This window comes from Nerophis lumbriciformis, linkage group LG15 (assembly GCF_033978685.3).
Source record: "Nerophis lumbriciformis linkage group LG15, RoL_Nlum_v2.1, whole genome shotgun sequence".
NCBI classification, from domain to species: Eukaryota; Metazoa; Chordata; class Actinopteri; order Syngnathiformes; family Syngnathidae; genus Nerophis; species Nerophis lumbriciformis.
This window is the reverse complement of record NC_084562.2, coordinates 42,098,255-42,114,721: the sequence shown is the minus strand read 5'-3', so window position 1 is coordinate 42,114,721 and position 16,467 is coordinate 42,098,255. Positions and strand designations below refer to the sequence as shown.

Genomic DNA, 16,467 nt, shown 5'->3' with positions numbered 1-16,467 from the left:
CCAGCCGAGATTTGGTACATTCCCCTTCCGGTTTGTGTGATTGTAATTTATTTTTCCTTTTGTCAAATTGAATGTGATGTATGTTTTGTATGTTTACCAGTTTGAAACATTGTTTTTGCACATCCTGGCCAAGGTAAATTAATGCTAATGAAGAAGGTTGTTGCAACTGAATGAGTGTGAGCCTCAGTGGACTACAGTCATTTACATATATATATATATATATATATATATATATATATATATATATATATATATATATATATATATATATATATATATATATATATATATATATATATATATATACATATACATATATATATATATATATATATATATATATTTTGTATATGTTATTGTATATGTATATATATATATATATATATATATATATATATATATATATATATATATATATATGTCTTAATAAGGTTATCCAAAAAATAGTGCTCGATACCGTAGTAGAGCGCAATATATGTATGTGTGGGAAAAAAATCACAAGACTATTTCATCTCTACAGGCCTGTTTCATGAGGGGGGGTACCCTCAATCATCAGGAAATCTCCTGATGATTGAGGGTACCCCCCCTCATGAAACAGGCCTGTAGAGATGAAATAGTCTTGTGATTTTTTCCCACACATACATATATATATATATATATATATATATATATATATATATATATATATATATACATATATATATATATATATATATATATTGAAACAAATTATATACTTATATATATATATATATATATATATATATATATATATATATATATATATATATATATATAAGTATATAATTTGTTTCAATATATATATATATATGTATATATATATATATATATATATATATATATATATACATATACAATAACATATACAAAATATATATATATAAATATATATATATATATATATATATATAATTATTATTATTATTATTTTTTTTTTAAAGAAAAGCTTTATTTGTCTGTAAGGTAATTATAATAATAAATAAGAGCTTGAGAACAGTTCGCTAAATATACTCCATGAAGCAAAGTGTCCAACATTGTCAAAATGATAAACATGGATCTAACAAACACACACCTTCATTGAACAACGTATAAATCGACTGCATTATAATGACTTTTTAATACTTTTGATATTTTTTGGTGAAATTTAGTTTGCAAAAAATAAAAGCATCCGATTTGACCATTTTGAATCTCGTGGACTCTTACTGACAATCATGCTTTTCACCAGCAACACCCCCAAAGACAATGTAATGAAAGCACTGCTAAAGTTCATTGAAGGCAGACTTACCCTAACCCAGACACTTTTTCCTCTTCATGAAAGTTTGCGGCAAACGCTCCAAACTCTCCGTGGAGTGTGCACACATGACTCAAAGCCCGATGGTCATGGCGCACACACATGCACACAAACATACACGCACACACTGGTGGAGGTGGAACCCACCGCGCAAAACTTGCCTGCGACTTGTGGTGTCACCTTACACCACCTCCATCCACTGTACACAGGCGTCTTATTCCATACAGTCCATGTTGTAATGGAAAGTCTACAGTTGTATGGGATCTGAAAGTTGTAACTATTTGGGGTTAAACCAGATGTTTCAGTAAAATTTCACTCATAGTTTCATCCAAAAACGTTTGCAAGATAACAGCAAATATGGCAAGCATTAAGCAATAGAGCAGTCATTCTCAAACTGTGGTATGTGTACCACTAATGGTACGCAGGCCCCATCTAGTGATACGCCAAATAAATCTTTAAATATGTACTGTATATGGCAGTGGTTCTTAACCTTGTTGGAGGTACCGAACCCCACCAGTTTCATATGCACATTCACCGAACCCTTCTTTAGTGAAAAAAAATGCATATATTTTTTTCAAATTGAAGAAAAATTCGTATGTTTTTTTACTGGTGCACAAAATGAACCGTGCATGAACATCGCCTTGTTCAAAAAAAAAAAACAACACAGTGCATGAACTCACAACAAATTACACACCTTACACACATTACCATGAATTGATTAACGTGGACCCCGACTTAAATAAGTTGAAAAACTTATTCGAGTGTTACCATTTAGTGGTCAATTGTACGGAATATGTACTGTACTGTGTAAACTGTACTGTGTATTCTCTTCCTTTGCAATCTGCTAGTAAATGTTTCAATCAATCAATCAAAAAACCTGCAAATCAGATGGAAAATTAGAGGGAACATTGTTTGGGGGTATCCATCATACGCTGATAGGGAGACGTTTTTATTTACATGACTTTGGCTACCCCTGTGGTAAATTTTGAATGTGCTTTATAAATAAAGTTGATTTGATTTGATTTGATAAGTGGGATGTCTCTTTACCTCCGTGTCGGAGGCTGCGCCGAACCCCTAGGGTTCGATCGAACCCAGGTTAAGAACCACTGGTATATGGAATATTGTAGCGGTTTCTTTAAGGACATAATCCACCACAACAGTTTCCTTGACTTTGTCGTCACTATTCACTGCCATTGTTCTATTGTGCACCCCATGGAAGCGGCCAATGGCAGCCTTATCCGCACTTACGGTATACGGTACGTGGAGCTGTGTTTTGGTGAACAGCGTTTCAGTTAGAACTTTGTGACTGCCAAAGTGATGATGCCGCTCGTTGGTGCAGATTTTCTAGAGCTGAATTCGAGACTGTGGATCGCCTCGGGATCATTCGCCGCTCAGACAGCCCGTGGGCGTCGCCCCTCCACATGGTGGAGAAGCCTGGAGGTGTTTGGAGGCCATGCAGTGATCGGCGTATCTGTCAATATGCCGATCCTCAGAACGACCCGCAATATAGCTTTTTCTTTATTGAGCATGTCTGAAATGTTAGTGCAAATTTTGGAAATTGCGCGGAAATGGCTGTTGTAAAGGAAGCGATCGCGCTGCAGCTTCATCCTAAGCATGTCTGTCAAAATATATGGGCTGTCAAAAAAAATACAAATATTCAGCAATATAATTTTTTTTATTTGATAGCTGTTGGAAAACTTAATGGCGTGACTAAAATACATTCAATTGATACATTTTGGTGTCGACTGGCATTTAAAAATATTTTTTTTTTTATTTAAATGAAAAAAAACTTATTGCAATATACATTTTCTTGCATCTGGTACATTCTAATGTGTGCTTGCGATTAGTGACAGTGTCTCCCAGAGTGCACAAAAAGTTGGTTCCATAGTAGATGCACTGCAGGACTGCCTCAGAAAAAGTGGTATATATCTGCTGGTAGGAGCATGATAAAATGAATGTGCAATGTGTGTTTCCATGGTGAAAGCCAGGTAGTACATGCCAAAAACCTCAGTTAAATAAGGCCAGGCCTCGAATTTTACCTTTTTAAGGTCAAGGCAAGTGTTGCCTTAAAGGAGGGCTCATATTTTAGGGCACCAAGGCAAACATTATTTTCTTTCGAGGCATAGACTCCTGTTAGAATAATTATGTAAAAGTTATCACACAACTCTTATGCTTAAAGGCCATTGCTATAGTTATTATCAATTGTGCTGAAGTTGAACTTTACTATCTGTGCAAAGGCACAACTTGTAATCTTGCTTTGCGAGTTGTCTCGTGTCAGCAGTTTGTTTCCAGACCCCGCCTGCTGACAACCAAGGACAGACATCGAGTACCTCAACGCAGACAAAACAGAGACAGGGCGAAATCATGAGTGTCAGCACATTTCCATTTTGAATAATCATGTATTGTGTCTATTGGGGCTGCTTGCATTACCCCTCCCTTCAGAAGCAGCCTCAGTGATGTTAACTAGGGACCTCCCGAATAAATAGAGGAGCATGTGAGATTGTACCTTAGAGCGTAGGGTGAAGCTGTAACTGAGTGTACAGCCCAATACGTCTCTCCTCATGAGCCAAATTGAACTCTGTCTCTGCTTGATTCCTTGCTTCTTGTCTAGTTTAATAGATAGTTCGGTGTTTGAACCTGAAAGCTCCAAAGCATACATGCATGCATATATATATATATATATATATATATATATATATATATATATATATATATATGTATATATATACAGGTAAAAGCCAGTAAATTAGAATATTTTGAAAAACTTGATTTATTTCAGTAATTGCATTCAAAAGGTGTAACTTGTACATTATATTTATTCATTGCACACAGACTGATGCATTCAAATGTTTATTTCATTTAATTTTGATGATTTGAAGTGGCAACAAATGAAAATCCAAAATTCCGTGTGTCACAAAATTAGAATATTACTTAAGGCTAATACAAAAAAGGGATTTTTAGAAATGTTGGCCAACTGAAAAGTATGAAAATGAAAAATATGAGCATGTACAATACTCAATACTTGGTTGGAGCTCCTTTTGCCTCAATTACTGCGTTAATGAGGCGTGGCATGGAGTCGATGAGTTTCTGGCACTGCTCAGGTGTTATGAGAGCCCAGGTTGCTCTGATAGTGGCCTTCAACTCTTCTGCGTTTTTGGGTCTGGCATTCTGCATCTTCCTTTTCACAATACCCCACAGATTTTCTATGGGGCTAAGGTCAGGGGAGTTGGCGGGCCAATTTAGAACAGAAATACCATGGTCCGTAAACCAGGCACGAGTAGATTTTGCGCTGTGTGCAGGCGCCAAGTCCTGTTGGAACTTGAAATCTCCATCTCCATAGAGCAGGTCAGCAGCAGGAAGCATGAAGTGCTCTAAAACTTGCTGGTAGACGGCTGCGTTGACCCTGGATCTCAGGAAACAGAGTGGACCGACACCAGCAGATGACATGGCACCCCAAACCATCACCCAACCATGCAAATTTTGCATTTCCTTTGGAAATCGAGGTCCCAGAGTCTGGAGGAAGACAGGAGAGGCACAGGATCCACGTTGCCTGAAGTCTAGTGTAAAGTTTCCACCATCAGTGATGGTTTACCTGTATATATATATATGTATATATATATATATATATATATATATATATATATATATATATATATATATATATATATATATCTCAGTTTTTTTCATATATATATATATATATATATATATATATATATATATATGTGTATATAATGAGCATAGTATCCCCTTATGCCGGCCTACTTGGCCTGTCTAGGGAGCATGTGCCTGACCTAAATTCACCAAACACCTGAAGTCCTTCCAGACCCTGATGCAACTAGTGTATCTCTCGGAAAAATCTCAGAACAACTCGGCTCTTCTCGTTGTCGGTTAACCTTTGACATACGCTTCCAAAATGAGTGCACCCATGTTGTTTATACCAATTAACGTTAATTATGCGATACCTTAAACAGTGGAAAATGTAAGAAAAAAAGGCATGTCGGGGTGTTTTTATCAATTTATTCTACAAGTAAATAACAAACGTTACAATTGTCCATTATAGGCATGTCACGGTATGAAAATTTCTAATCACGGTTATTGCGACCAAAATTCTCACGGTTATCATTATTATCGCGTAATTTTAAATGTGCTCAAAATTTTCTAGAGCTACTTATACTGAAATCCTTTAACCATTTTTTTTTTTTTAAATACAAACACATTCAAAATGTATATATGTACCTCAAGTAGAAAGTTGAATGTGTATATGAAAGCAACACACGCATTATAAACAAAATAATATGGCAGAAACAAAATAATACTATAAATAAATAAATAAATACAAATGTGACAAATTCGCCAGATGGCACCTTATGGACACAAGACGTAACTGCACTTTTTGTCCAAAGAGATAAAAATAATGTTAATATATGAGGTCAAGTCTTATACATATGGGCAAAATAATAAATAAGATTATTTTTATCAATATTGAACTCACGATTATTAATCATGATTATTCACTATGTTTGGTAAAGCAGTGTTGGGGTGTGAACGTGACGCCATCATATCATTTGTAATATCTAATAAAAATGCTGTAGATTCTGGATCTATATATTTAAAGACAAATATTTGTGTTTTTGTTCAATAATAGTATCAGCGTGTTAGATTGTTTATTACATGATGCCTTTATCTCTAGTTTTACATATTCATAGAGAGGTGTTTTTTAAATGATGTATATGTACATGTGCATGCTGTATCAGGACATATCCATTGAGAGTTTGAGCCGAAATATGTTTGTGGAGGGGGGCGTGGTCTGCGGGCCTGCCGCAGAGCGGGGTGTGTAAGGACCGGCCTCGAAGCCAGCGGCAGGTGAGTAGATTGCACAGCTGGGGCTGGTTATCTAATCACCTGTCGCCCTTATTAGCAGCAGCCGGACCGAGACACGTTGTTGGAGTTGGGGAGAGGAAAAGACACACGACGGAGAGCACAAGGGAGAGCAAGAGAGACTAAGGCTGAAAAGTCGAGTGCGGTTGCCGCAGAGTGAACTAAATAAAAACATTATTGAATCCAGAATACCGGGGCTCTCGTGCAGTGTGTGGTGGTCAGGGGAACCCATGGCAGTGGAACGGCCACAATGTTGTATAGGAATTAACTATACACCATAAAACATCAACAAAATGCTGCGTCACATGAATAGTTATTAAAGTAATTACTTTGTGGAATGGAAAAAAAACACAAGTAAGGTAAAAAAAACCACGGTGTTTACTTTTTAATATCAATATAAAACACAAAGCAGTTTGGCTAATGAAGATAAAGTCAAACAAACAAGCGTTGTTCTTCAACAACTTACTTCATTCAGTGCAACAGTTTGGCCAACAAAAATAAAGAGGAGTGATACCTCTCACAAGGGCGGTCGCGGAAAATGCCGCGGTTGCCGTGGTTAAATTCGTGCCCCGTAAGGCTGTCTACACCACCTTTGCATTTGTTCAATTGTACACGCGGTCTTAGTAGATCACACGCAACACGCCCACCAATAGTACACACAATCTTATAGGTGGCGCACACTGTTTAGCGCGTGGTATTTGGGATCTTAGTAGATTACCGTATTTTTCGGACTATAAGTCTCAGTTTTTTTTATAGTTTGGCCGGGGGTGCGACTTATACTCAGGAGCGACTTATGTGTGAAATTATTAACACATTACCGTGAAATATCAAATAATATTATTTAACTTATTCACGTAAGAGACTAGACGTATAAGATTTCGGATTTAGCGATTAGGAGTGACAGATTGTTTGGTAAACGTATAGCATGTTCTATATGTTAAAGTTATTTGAATGACTCTTACCATAACATGTTACGTTAACATACCGGGCACGTTCTCAGTTGGTTATTTATGCGTCATATAACGTACACTTATTCAGCCTGTTGTTCACTATTCTTTATTTATTTTAAATTGCCTTTCAAATGTCTATTCTTGGTGTTGGGTTTATCAAATAAATGTCCCCCAAAAATGCGACTTATACTCCAGTGCGACTTATATATGTTTTTACCGTTCTTTACTATGCATTTTCGGCAGGTGCGACTTATACTCCGGTGCAACTTATACTCCGAAAAATACGGTAGGCCCATTTTCTATTGGTGCGATAAGCATTCACACTCACCTCTTTCAGGAATAGAGTCCGACGCATCTCTAAGGTGGCCATCGCCCCCCTTTTTGGTCTGTTCCTGTTGGTGCTGGAAAAAATTGACACTTTACTGTACTAACAGACCAAACCAACTCTCGTCTGTTTGAACTAGTCCAAAAGTGACAAGTATGAACCAGGGTTGTACGGTATATCGGTAAGTACCGCGGTACTAATTAACCCTTGTGTGGTGTTCCGGTCTGTGGGACCCGTTTTCATTTTTTATTAAAAGAAAAATGATACAATTAAATTCATTTTTCAAACTGAGACTCACTGACTTTGGTTCATTTTCTTTGAAGAACATATATCAGAATACATATTTAATGACCACACACTATACACCCCCCCCTACACATTTCTATTACATATAAAATGTCCGGGTCCACTGGACCCGGGACTAATAGAAGTGTGGACATTGATGTTCTGTGTACCACACGCAGCCAGCCTCCCACCTACACACACACACACACACACACACACAAAAATGGTAAATGGTAAATGGGTTGTACTTGTATAGCGCTTTTCTACCTTTTTAAGGAACTCAAAGCACTTTTACACTAGTGAAGTGAAGTGAAGTGAATTATATTTATATAGCGCTTTTTCTTTAGTGACTCAAAGCGCTTTACATAGTGACACCCAATATCTAAGTTACATTTAAACCAGTGTGGGTGGCACTGGGAGCAGGTGGGTAAAGTGTCCTGCCCAAGGACACAACGGCAGTGACAAAGTTGGCGGAAGCGGGGATGGAACCTGCAACCCTCAAGTTGCTGGCACGGCTACTCTACCAACCGAGCTATACCGCCCCGATTATTACACTATTATACTACTACACTAATTCCACATTCACCCATTCACACACACACATTCACACATTCACACACTGATGGCGGGAGCTGTCATGCACGGCGCTAACCAGGCCCATCAGGAGCAAGGGTGAAGTGTCTTGCTCAAGGACACAATAGACGTGACTAGGATGGCAGAAGGTGGGGATTGAACCAGTAACCCTCAGATTGCTGGCACGGCCACTCTCCCAACTTCGCCACGCCGTCCTCATAACACACACACAGCAGGCCTAGACAAGAGGAGGACAGAGTGTAGGTACGCAGAACATCAGAGGGTCAAATGTGCGAGAAAATGAGAGCAGACAGTGTTGACAAACAATGTTGCAACCTTGTGTGGGAACCGCAGGTGCAGAAACACAAAAGAAGAATCCCTGTGGGATGCAGAAACTGGCAGATACATTTTCTGTGCAACGTTGATATTGTTGATACTCAGCCAGCGTTTGTGGGTCTGATGGACCCGTTGCATTTTGTGGCTTTTAATGCCTCACAATCAAACACTTTTATGTAAAAATAGTGAACAGATGTTTACATTATTCCAATAAACGTCTGTTCAGTATTTTAACATAAAAGTATTTGATTGTGAGGCATTAAAAGCCACAACATTCAACGGGTCCATCAGACCCACAAACACTGGCTGAGTAACAACAATATGAACATTACACAAGGGTTAATTGCCTTTGAAAAGTACCGGTACCGTTCTTTCATTTGAATGCCGCTATGCGGCGGGGACTACAGAGACGAGGCGCATGATGTTGAGTCAAAACGCACACACAAAGGGCATACAAGCAATAACATCATGAAGAGGAAGAATGGCAAAAAAATACAGTTATACTGGTTAATAAAGAGGGTGCGTGTGGCGCAATATGGATATATTTGGACACGTTTCATGTGTCAGGTAAACCGTGACGAACAGGGACATATGAATATATTATCTACTGTACTGTATACCGAACTCTGTTGGGGTGTTAACGGCAGTGTTTTGCTGTCCATTTGTTAGTTCAGGCCGATACGTGCGTGTGTGTGTGTGTGTGTGTGTGTGTTCTGGCAATGCTTACTTAAAGGCCTACTGAAATGCGATTTTCTTATTTAAACAGGGATAGCAGGTCCATTCTATGTGTCATACTTGATCATTTCGCGATATTGCCATATTTTTGCTGAAAGGATTTAGTAGAGAACATCGACGATAAAGTTCGCAACTTTTGGTCGCTGATAAAAAAGCCTTGCCTGTACCGGAAGTAGCAGACGAGTAGCGTGACGTCACAGGTTGTGGAGCTCCTCACATCTGCACATTGTTTACAATCATGGCCACCAGCAGCGAGAGTGATTCGGACCGAGAAAGCGATGATTTCCCCATTAATTTGAGTGAGGATGAAAGATTCGTGGATGAGGAAAGTGAGAGTGAAGGACTGGAGGGCAGTGGGAGCGATTCAGATAGGGAAGATGCTGTGAGAGGCGGGTGGGACCTGATATTCAGCTGGGAATGACTAAAACAGTAAATAAACACAAGGCATATATATACTCTATTAGCCACAACACAACCATGCTTATATTTAATATGCCACAAATGAATACCGCATAACAAACACCTCCCCCTTCCTGTCCATATAACCCGCCAATACAACTCAAACACCTGCACAACACACTCAATCGCACAGCCCCAAGTACCGTTCACCTCCCCAAAGTTCATACAGCACATATATTTCCCCAAAGTCCCCAAAGTTACGTACGTGACATGCACATAGCGGCACGCACGTACGGGCAAGCGATCAAATGTTTGGAAGCCGCAGCTGCATGCGTACTCACGGTACCACGTCTGCATATCCAACTCAAAGTCCTCCTGGTAAGAGTCTCTGTTGTCTCAGTTCTCCACAGGCCAATGGTAAAGCTTGACTGTCATCTTCCGGGAATGTAAACAATGAAACACCGGCTGTGTTTGTGTTGTTGCTGCAGTCGGCCGCAATACACCGCTTACCACCTACAGCTTTCTTCTTTGCTGTCTCCATTGTTCATTGAACAAATTGCAAAAGATTCACCAACACAGATGTCCAGAATACTGTGGAATTTCGATGAAAACAGACGACTTAATAGCTGGCCACCATGCTGTCCCAAAATGTCCTCCACAATCGGTGACGTCACGCGCTGACGTCATCATACCGAGATGTTTTCAGCAGGATATTTCGCGCGAAATTGAAAATTGCACTTTAGTAAGCTAACCCGGCCGTATTGGCATGTGTTGCAATGTTAAGATTTCATCATTGATATATAAACTACCAGACTGTGTGGTCAGTAGTAGTGGGTTTCAGTAGGCATTTAATAGTACTGTAATTCTGTATGGTATCCATCCTTAGTTAAAACTAGTATATTTTTTCCGTTGTCCCCACTAGTGATGATCAAAAACTTGGTACCCATTCCAAATGATAACTAGTATGTATGTGTGTGTGTGTGTGTGTGTGTGTGTGTGTGTGTGTGTGTGTGTGTGTGTGTGTGTGTGTGTGTGTGTGTGTGTGTGCTCTGTACCTCAGGTGTGACTGCTGGTTCATTTGCAGCCCTTTCCCAGGGGACGTCCCCCATGTCTAGCAGCCCACCCCCTTCCTCCTTAAGTGTGGCTTCTTTCTGCTAATCTAATTCAGAGCAGCATGGCTGTGAATATTAACGACTTTTAGTTTGGACGCCCTTCAACCTATAATTCAACCCTAACATGAAACACACAAGGAGACTTCCTGCATGTTCAGTACAGACTAAACTGGTTGTAAAATGACCCGCATCCTTGACATGACGCTGCAAGTTTTAGAGAGCGGTTAAATGAATTTAACAGTAAAATTCTAACCATGCAGGTAATTAGGTCTGGAATTTAAAGATTTAAAGAAAAAAAAAAAAGAGCGTCATAATTTCTATGCGTGACTATGGGGGTCATTGAAATTACCCTAAAATATTGTCACAATATTCCACAGCTTTCAAATTGTTAAAAATGAAAAATGGAAAAAAAATAAAATAAAATCTCAAACAGCAAATTATGGATTTACTCCACGTTTTAAAAATGGAAAGTGTCCATTCGTTAGCAGGAGGTGCGTCGGTAAGGAAATGATTTAATTAAAACTACGCCTCAGCAACATGATGTGGATCAGCACACACATGACAGATGGCATTGTAGGTTGCCAAGACAATTGAGCCTTGGCGCACCCCCCAGCACCACCACCGCCACCCAACCCCCCCTCCAGGACTGGTGGGGGATCGATAATGCCGCACGGGGCACCATGTGTTGTGTACCACTCAAATTGGTCCCCTGTGTCATGAGGACCTGAGGCCCATCAGATGGGGACACACTTATTAGAGACTCACAAGTGTTTTATCTTTTTTAGATTAAAGCAGATATGAATGTGAGCTGCTCTCATGTAATTGAATATGTTTATATTTTATATATTTTAGCTCATATATTGGTGCCCTTGCAGGATCTGAATATTTGACCTTTAAGCACACTTCAGGCTCTATTCCTATTGCTCTAACACAGGGGTGTTCCGCCACATATTGTAAAATACTATAACAAAAACACATATAATGTAGAATAAAAGAGCAAATAGATGTAAATAAATGGGGAAAAGTTGAAATGTTGACAGTAAAAACTAATGATGCACAATGTATTTTTTTCCCAAGCCAATACCGATAAAGATCAATTCCTGTTTCTAAAGAGCGATAACTTATTTTGTATTTCCTATTTTCTAAAATGTAGTTTGTGCACAACTTTTTTTGTGGCTGGCTTTGGAGCAAGGTTTTCAGAACACCTTGTGTTTCAGGTGGCTGATGACGTTGGATGTGTTGAAGCGCAATGTTTTTTTCCTCCTTGCAGAATGTTTGCAGAACATTTAGTAAAACAAAGCATGGAAAATGCCTTCTTCTGAAAGTGAAGAAGTCCCAGACGATCAACACCATACTTTGAAAATGAACTATATCAGATAGGCCCCTGCATCCTTTTATTTTTCAGTGTACAGCGCTCAGTGGAAAAAGTTTGGACACCCCCGCTCAAGTACTTACCATATTTTCCGGATTATAAGCCACCCATGCGACTTATAAAACGGTGCGGCTAATTTATGGATTTTTCTTAGCTGACGGACATAATGTTTTGACTTTAACAAATAGTTCTCATAAAACATAGACAGATACTGTCAAGGAGTGTATTTTTTTTTTATTGTTATGGTGCCATCTTTTGGATGAGTTTTCTCACTGCAGGTGCTGCGGGTTGAAAATATACTTCTTGTTTCATTCGTCCATAGCGTTTCTTGTCAAAAGGATTCTTCATTCATCACTCTAACAACGTTTGTAAGTTTTACAATATAACTAAAACAATTCATACTTATTAAACAGTCCCATGTGTGACATCTGTAGGACTGTTTTCTTGCATATTTGTACGTGCTGTCGTAATGTAATCAAGCTAGAGTCGTTAGCATTAGCAAATATGCTAATGCTTTTACAAGTGTCTTTGTTACTATTATTAACTTATAATGGCATTCTGTTTGCATTGTTCCAGTTTCGTAAATTCACCATAATGTCACCGTGGAGTTATTGAGTCTGTTTCGCTGATTGGAGAGCTAGCTTCCGCAGCTAGTGGCTTCTGTTTTGTTTGATCGGCCGTTTTACTGCCGTGTGACAGGCACTGTTTGGAAACTATTAAGTTATGTAAATAAACATTTACAAAATGTTTCCTACTGGTATATATCCACGACCTATGGTCCAATGCAGTTAATATACTGTATGTACACATATTTATTTCTTCTAAGATTTGGGAGTGGGTGCGACTTAAATACTGGTGCGCTCTATATCCTGGAAAATATGGTATACTCTATGTGTCAGCAACAAAATAGTTTTGCATCACCATTTAAAGGAAAAGCCATAGCACTTCCTTCAAAACATTTTTAAAACTATAAATGATCCTGTGCATGCAATTATGTGCATTCTTCATTATCCCACCCTTCGCTGTAATAATACATGTTCTGAGAAGACACCTCACTTCGTTCCCCACTCTGGGGAATTTAACTCACTGCATCCTTCGTCTTTTGCCTGGTTTTAATTACCGCTGATCGTTCCTGCAGAGTATTAAACCTGCCGTCTGTGGGCGTGCATGTAGCCGCGAGGCGTTCATATATAAAAGGACCAGCTAATAATGTGTCAGCCTCTTTTACCACATGACAAATGAATGCTGGCTACCTCAGCTCAGGCTGGTCGTGGCAGGGGGTCAGTAGCTGCAGGGGGGGGGCCTTTGCTTTAATTAAACAACCTGCCGCACAGTGGAGCTGAGTGTTTGCTACCGATGCTTTGTAATAATTTACAGAAAGTGTATGTTTTGTTTTTTGTATGTGTGTGCTTCATTTTTCATGCAAAAAATGCAGAATAAAGTCCTTAGGCATCATGTTTGTATGGCAGTGTGAATTTGTGGCCACCAGAGAGCAGCATAGCGATTTAAAGGAGGGGTATGTGTGGCAGCCATCTTTGCTTTTATTGGCGTATTGTGTTGTCATTTTATTCTTCACACCTCAACAAAACTATCTATAGTGAAATGTTACACCTTGAAATGTATGCAAATGGAAAAAATGAATGTACCTTTAATGCCGTCTCAAGGACATACCTGCATCTAAAAGGCGCGTTTCATGACCTATATGTCTATGTGGCGCCATGGCAACGCCACAAAAGCTTGCTGCACTTCAAAAACCGGCAGCCAGACGCGGAGGGGCTCGGCTGGTTGGGTCGTTTGTCTCGCTGTCACCGCGATTCCAATCACTGGGATTTTAACAAGATTACCAGGAGCGAGTGGAAGCAATGGAGTACCAGCGTAATGTCATTATCAAGTGATAGAGTGCCTCAAATGTCTGTGTTATCACCATCCAGTCGCTTAACCCCTGTCAGCACGTGAAGGATCACAACCTCACTCCCCGATGATGAGAAGCCTTCATGGCGGCCATTATTGTCAGTTCTGCAGACGAGGGCGGGGCCCGAGTGAATGAACATCGACTCCTCATTCGGTTGGATTATTGTGTAGAAGCGTACATAATGTTGGGGAAAAAAGAGATGTTAAAAAAAAAAACACTGCATCCCTGCAACACAAGTGTCCATAGCAACTCATGGATGTTTTGCAGACACAGGGGATTTCTTTTATCCACGCCTACCATTGCTGCAGCGGCACGTAAAGTTTGAAAATGTTTCATTCTTGTTAACGTCTCTGCTTATGTTCACGTCTCCCCTAAAATAAAGCACTTGTTCGTCATGTTCCCCATCACATTTCATTATTCAAGCATGCCCAGAATGACAAGAATTCTCACATTCACATGTCTTGACCTTTGCAGGGCCTATTGGTTCCATGTATTTTACTGTCCCTTTAAAGAAACTGCTTGGGTAAATGTTTTGAGTAATGCAAAGACAAAAATGTTTACGTTTTGTGTCAGGGTAGTGTTGGTCGTGACCTCAGGATGCATAGACGGCAGGCAAAGTGCAGGTAAAATATATTTAAGGGGGGAAGAGTTTATTTATAGGGATGGCGTGGCCAAGTTGGGAGAGTGGCCGTGCCAGCAACCTGAGGGTTCTTGGTTCAATCCCCACCTTCTACCAACCTCATCATGTCCGTTGTGTTCACCCTTGCTCCTGATGGGTGGTTAGCGCCTTGCATGGCAGCTCCCGCCATCAGTGTGTGAATGTGTGTGTGAATGGGTGAATGTGGAATTAGTGTCAAAGCGCTTTGAGTACCTTGAAGGTAGAATAGCGCTATACAAGTATTTACCATTTACCATAGCTAGAATTCACTGCAATTCAAGTATTTTTTATATATATATATATATATATATATATATATATATATATATATATATATATATCAGTGACGTGCAGTCACTAGAGGCAGGAAAGAAAAAAAATTTAAAAATAAAAAAAATAAAAAAAATTGTTATATGTATCCAGTGATTATACTATAAAGTTATTTTCCATTTAACTTCACCAGTTTTAGATTATTTTTATTCAAAATCGCTGAATTTTCACATTTGCCGTTCAAATACTGAGAAGAGACGGTGCGGTGAACAGCAGCCAATTGAGGCACGTCACTCAGTGCCGCAACATGGATTGCGCAATGACTCGGCTAACTGCTGGCCTGCTGTGCAGTGAGACTGTATTGCTATATGAACTATACTATACATTTCTATAGTTTAGTTAGCTGAGGTATATAATGTACAGTGTATTTTGTCAACAACTGTATGTGTGTAAAGTATTTCTTGTGCTGAGCGATCATAAAACAGCTGCAAAAGACGCACTGGCTGAGGCGCGCTTCCTGCACCCCCGCCGTAGAATTGTTATATCAACTAAAGCCCACACTTGCAAGATTGAATCTATTTTTAAAAATGATTTCATAAGAAGCCAAAAAGTGCAAAAACAATAATGTTGGTGTTGGAGGAGTTGTGAATGACTGCAGGGACAAAAAAACATTTAATTGTTATATTTATCCAGTGATTATACTATAAAGTTATTTTCCATTTAACTTCTCCAGTTTTAGATTATTTTTATTCAAAATCGCTGAATTTTCACATTTGCCGTTCAAATACTGAGAAGAGACGGCGCGGTGAACAGCAGCCAGTTGAGGCATGTCACTCAGTGCCGCAACATGGATTGCGCAATGACTCGGCTAACTGCTGCCCTGCTGTGCAGATACACCTGCAGACTGCAGGTGTACCTAATTCACAACTCCTCCAACACGAACATTATTGTTTTTGCACTTGTTGGCTTCTTATTATATAACTTTTGTAACCTATTTTCATGGGTTTTCCTCTTTGTGATGTTAAGTTCCTGTTATGCGCTGTTATACAGTATATGCCTTGAGCTCTTATTTTGAAGGCGCTAAGAGCGGAAGTGATGTCACGTTGCGGAGGTTTTTGAAAGAAGGTAAATAAAGTGGTCCTCGTGTAAACTGGAGCCTCCGTGTTTGTTATTTTGTAGTTTCATACAGTATAGGCGACATTTATAAACCCTCGGTTACACTTTTTTAAATAGATTAAATCTTGCACGTGGAAAGTTTAAGTGAGGGCTTTAGTTGCGGTGCATGGACTTAATTTCTAAGTAAAGGTAAGACCATAATAACGTTTTTTTTATTAAATGTGCTTTTTT

At 39.1% G+C, this 16,467-nt stretch overlaps 1 protein-coding gene across 1 annotated transcript in view; it reads right to left on the bottom strand.

The window, feature by feature from the left end:
• Positions 1–1,363, bottom strand: part of LOC133616132 (growth arrest-specific protein 2-like) — a 79,745-nt gene extending 78,382 nt beyond the window's left edge. Inside the window, exon 1 of the mRNA XM_061975248.1 lies at positions 1,307–1,363. The gene's annotated coding sequence lies outside the window, so the exon portion shown is untranslated. The remainder of the gene's footprint in view (positions 1–1,306) is intronic.
• Positions 1,364–16,467: the final 15,104 nt, after the last annotated feature.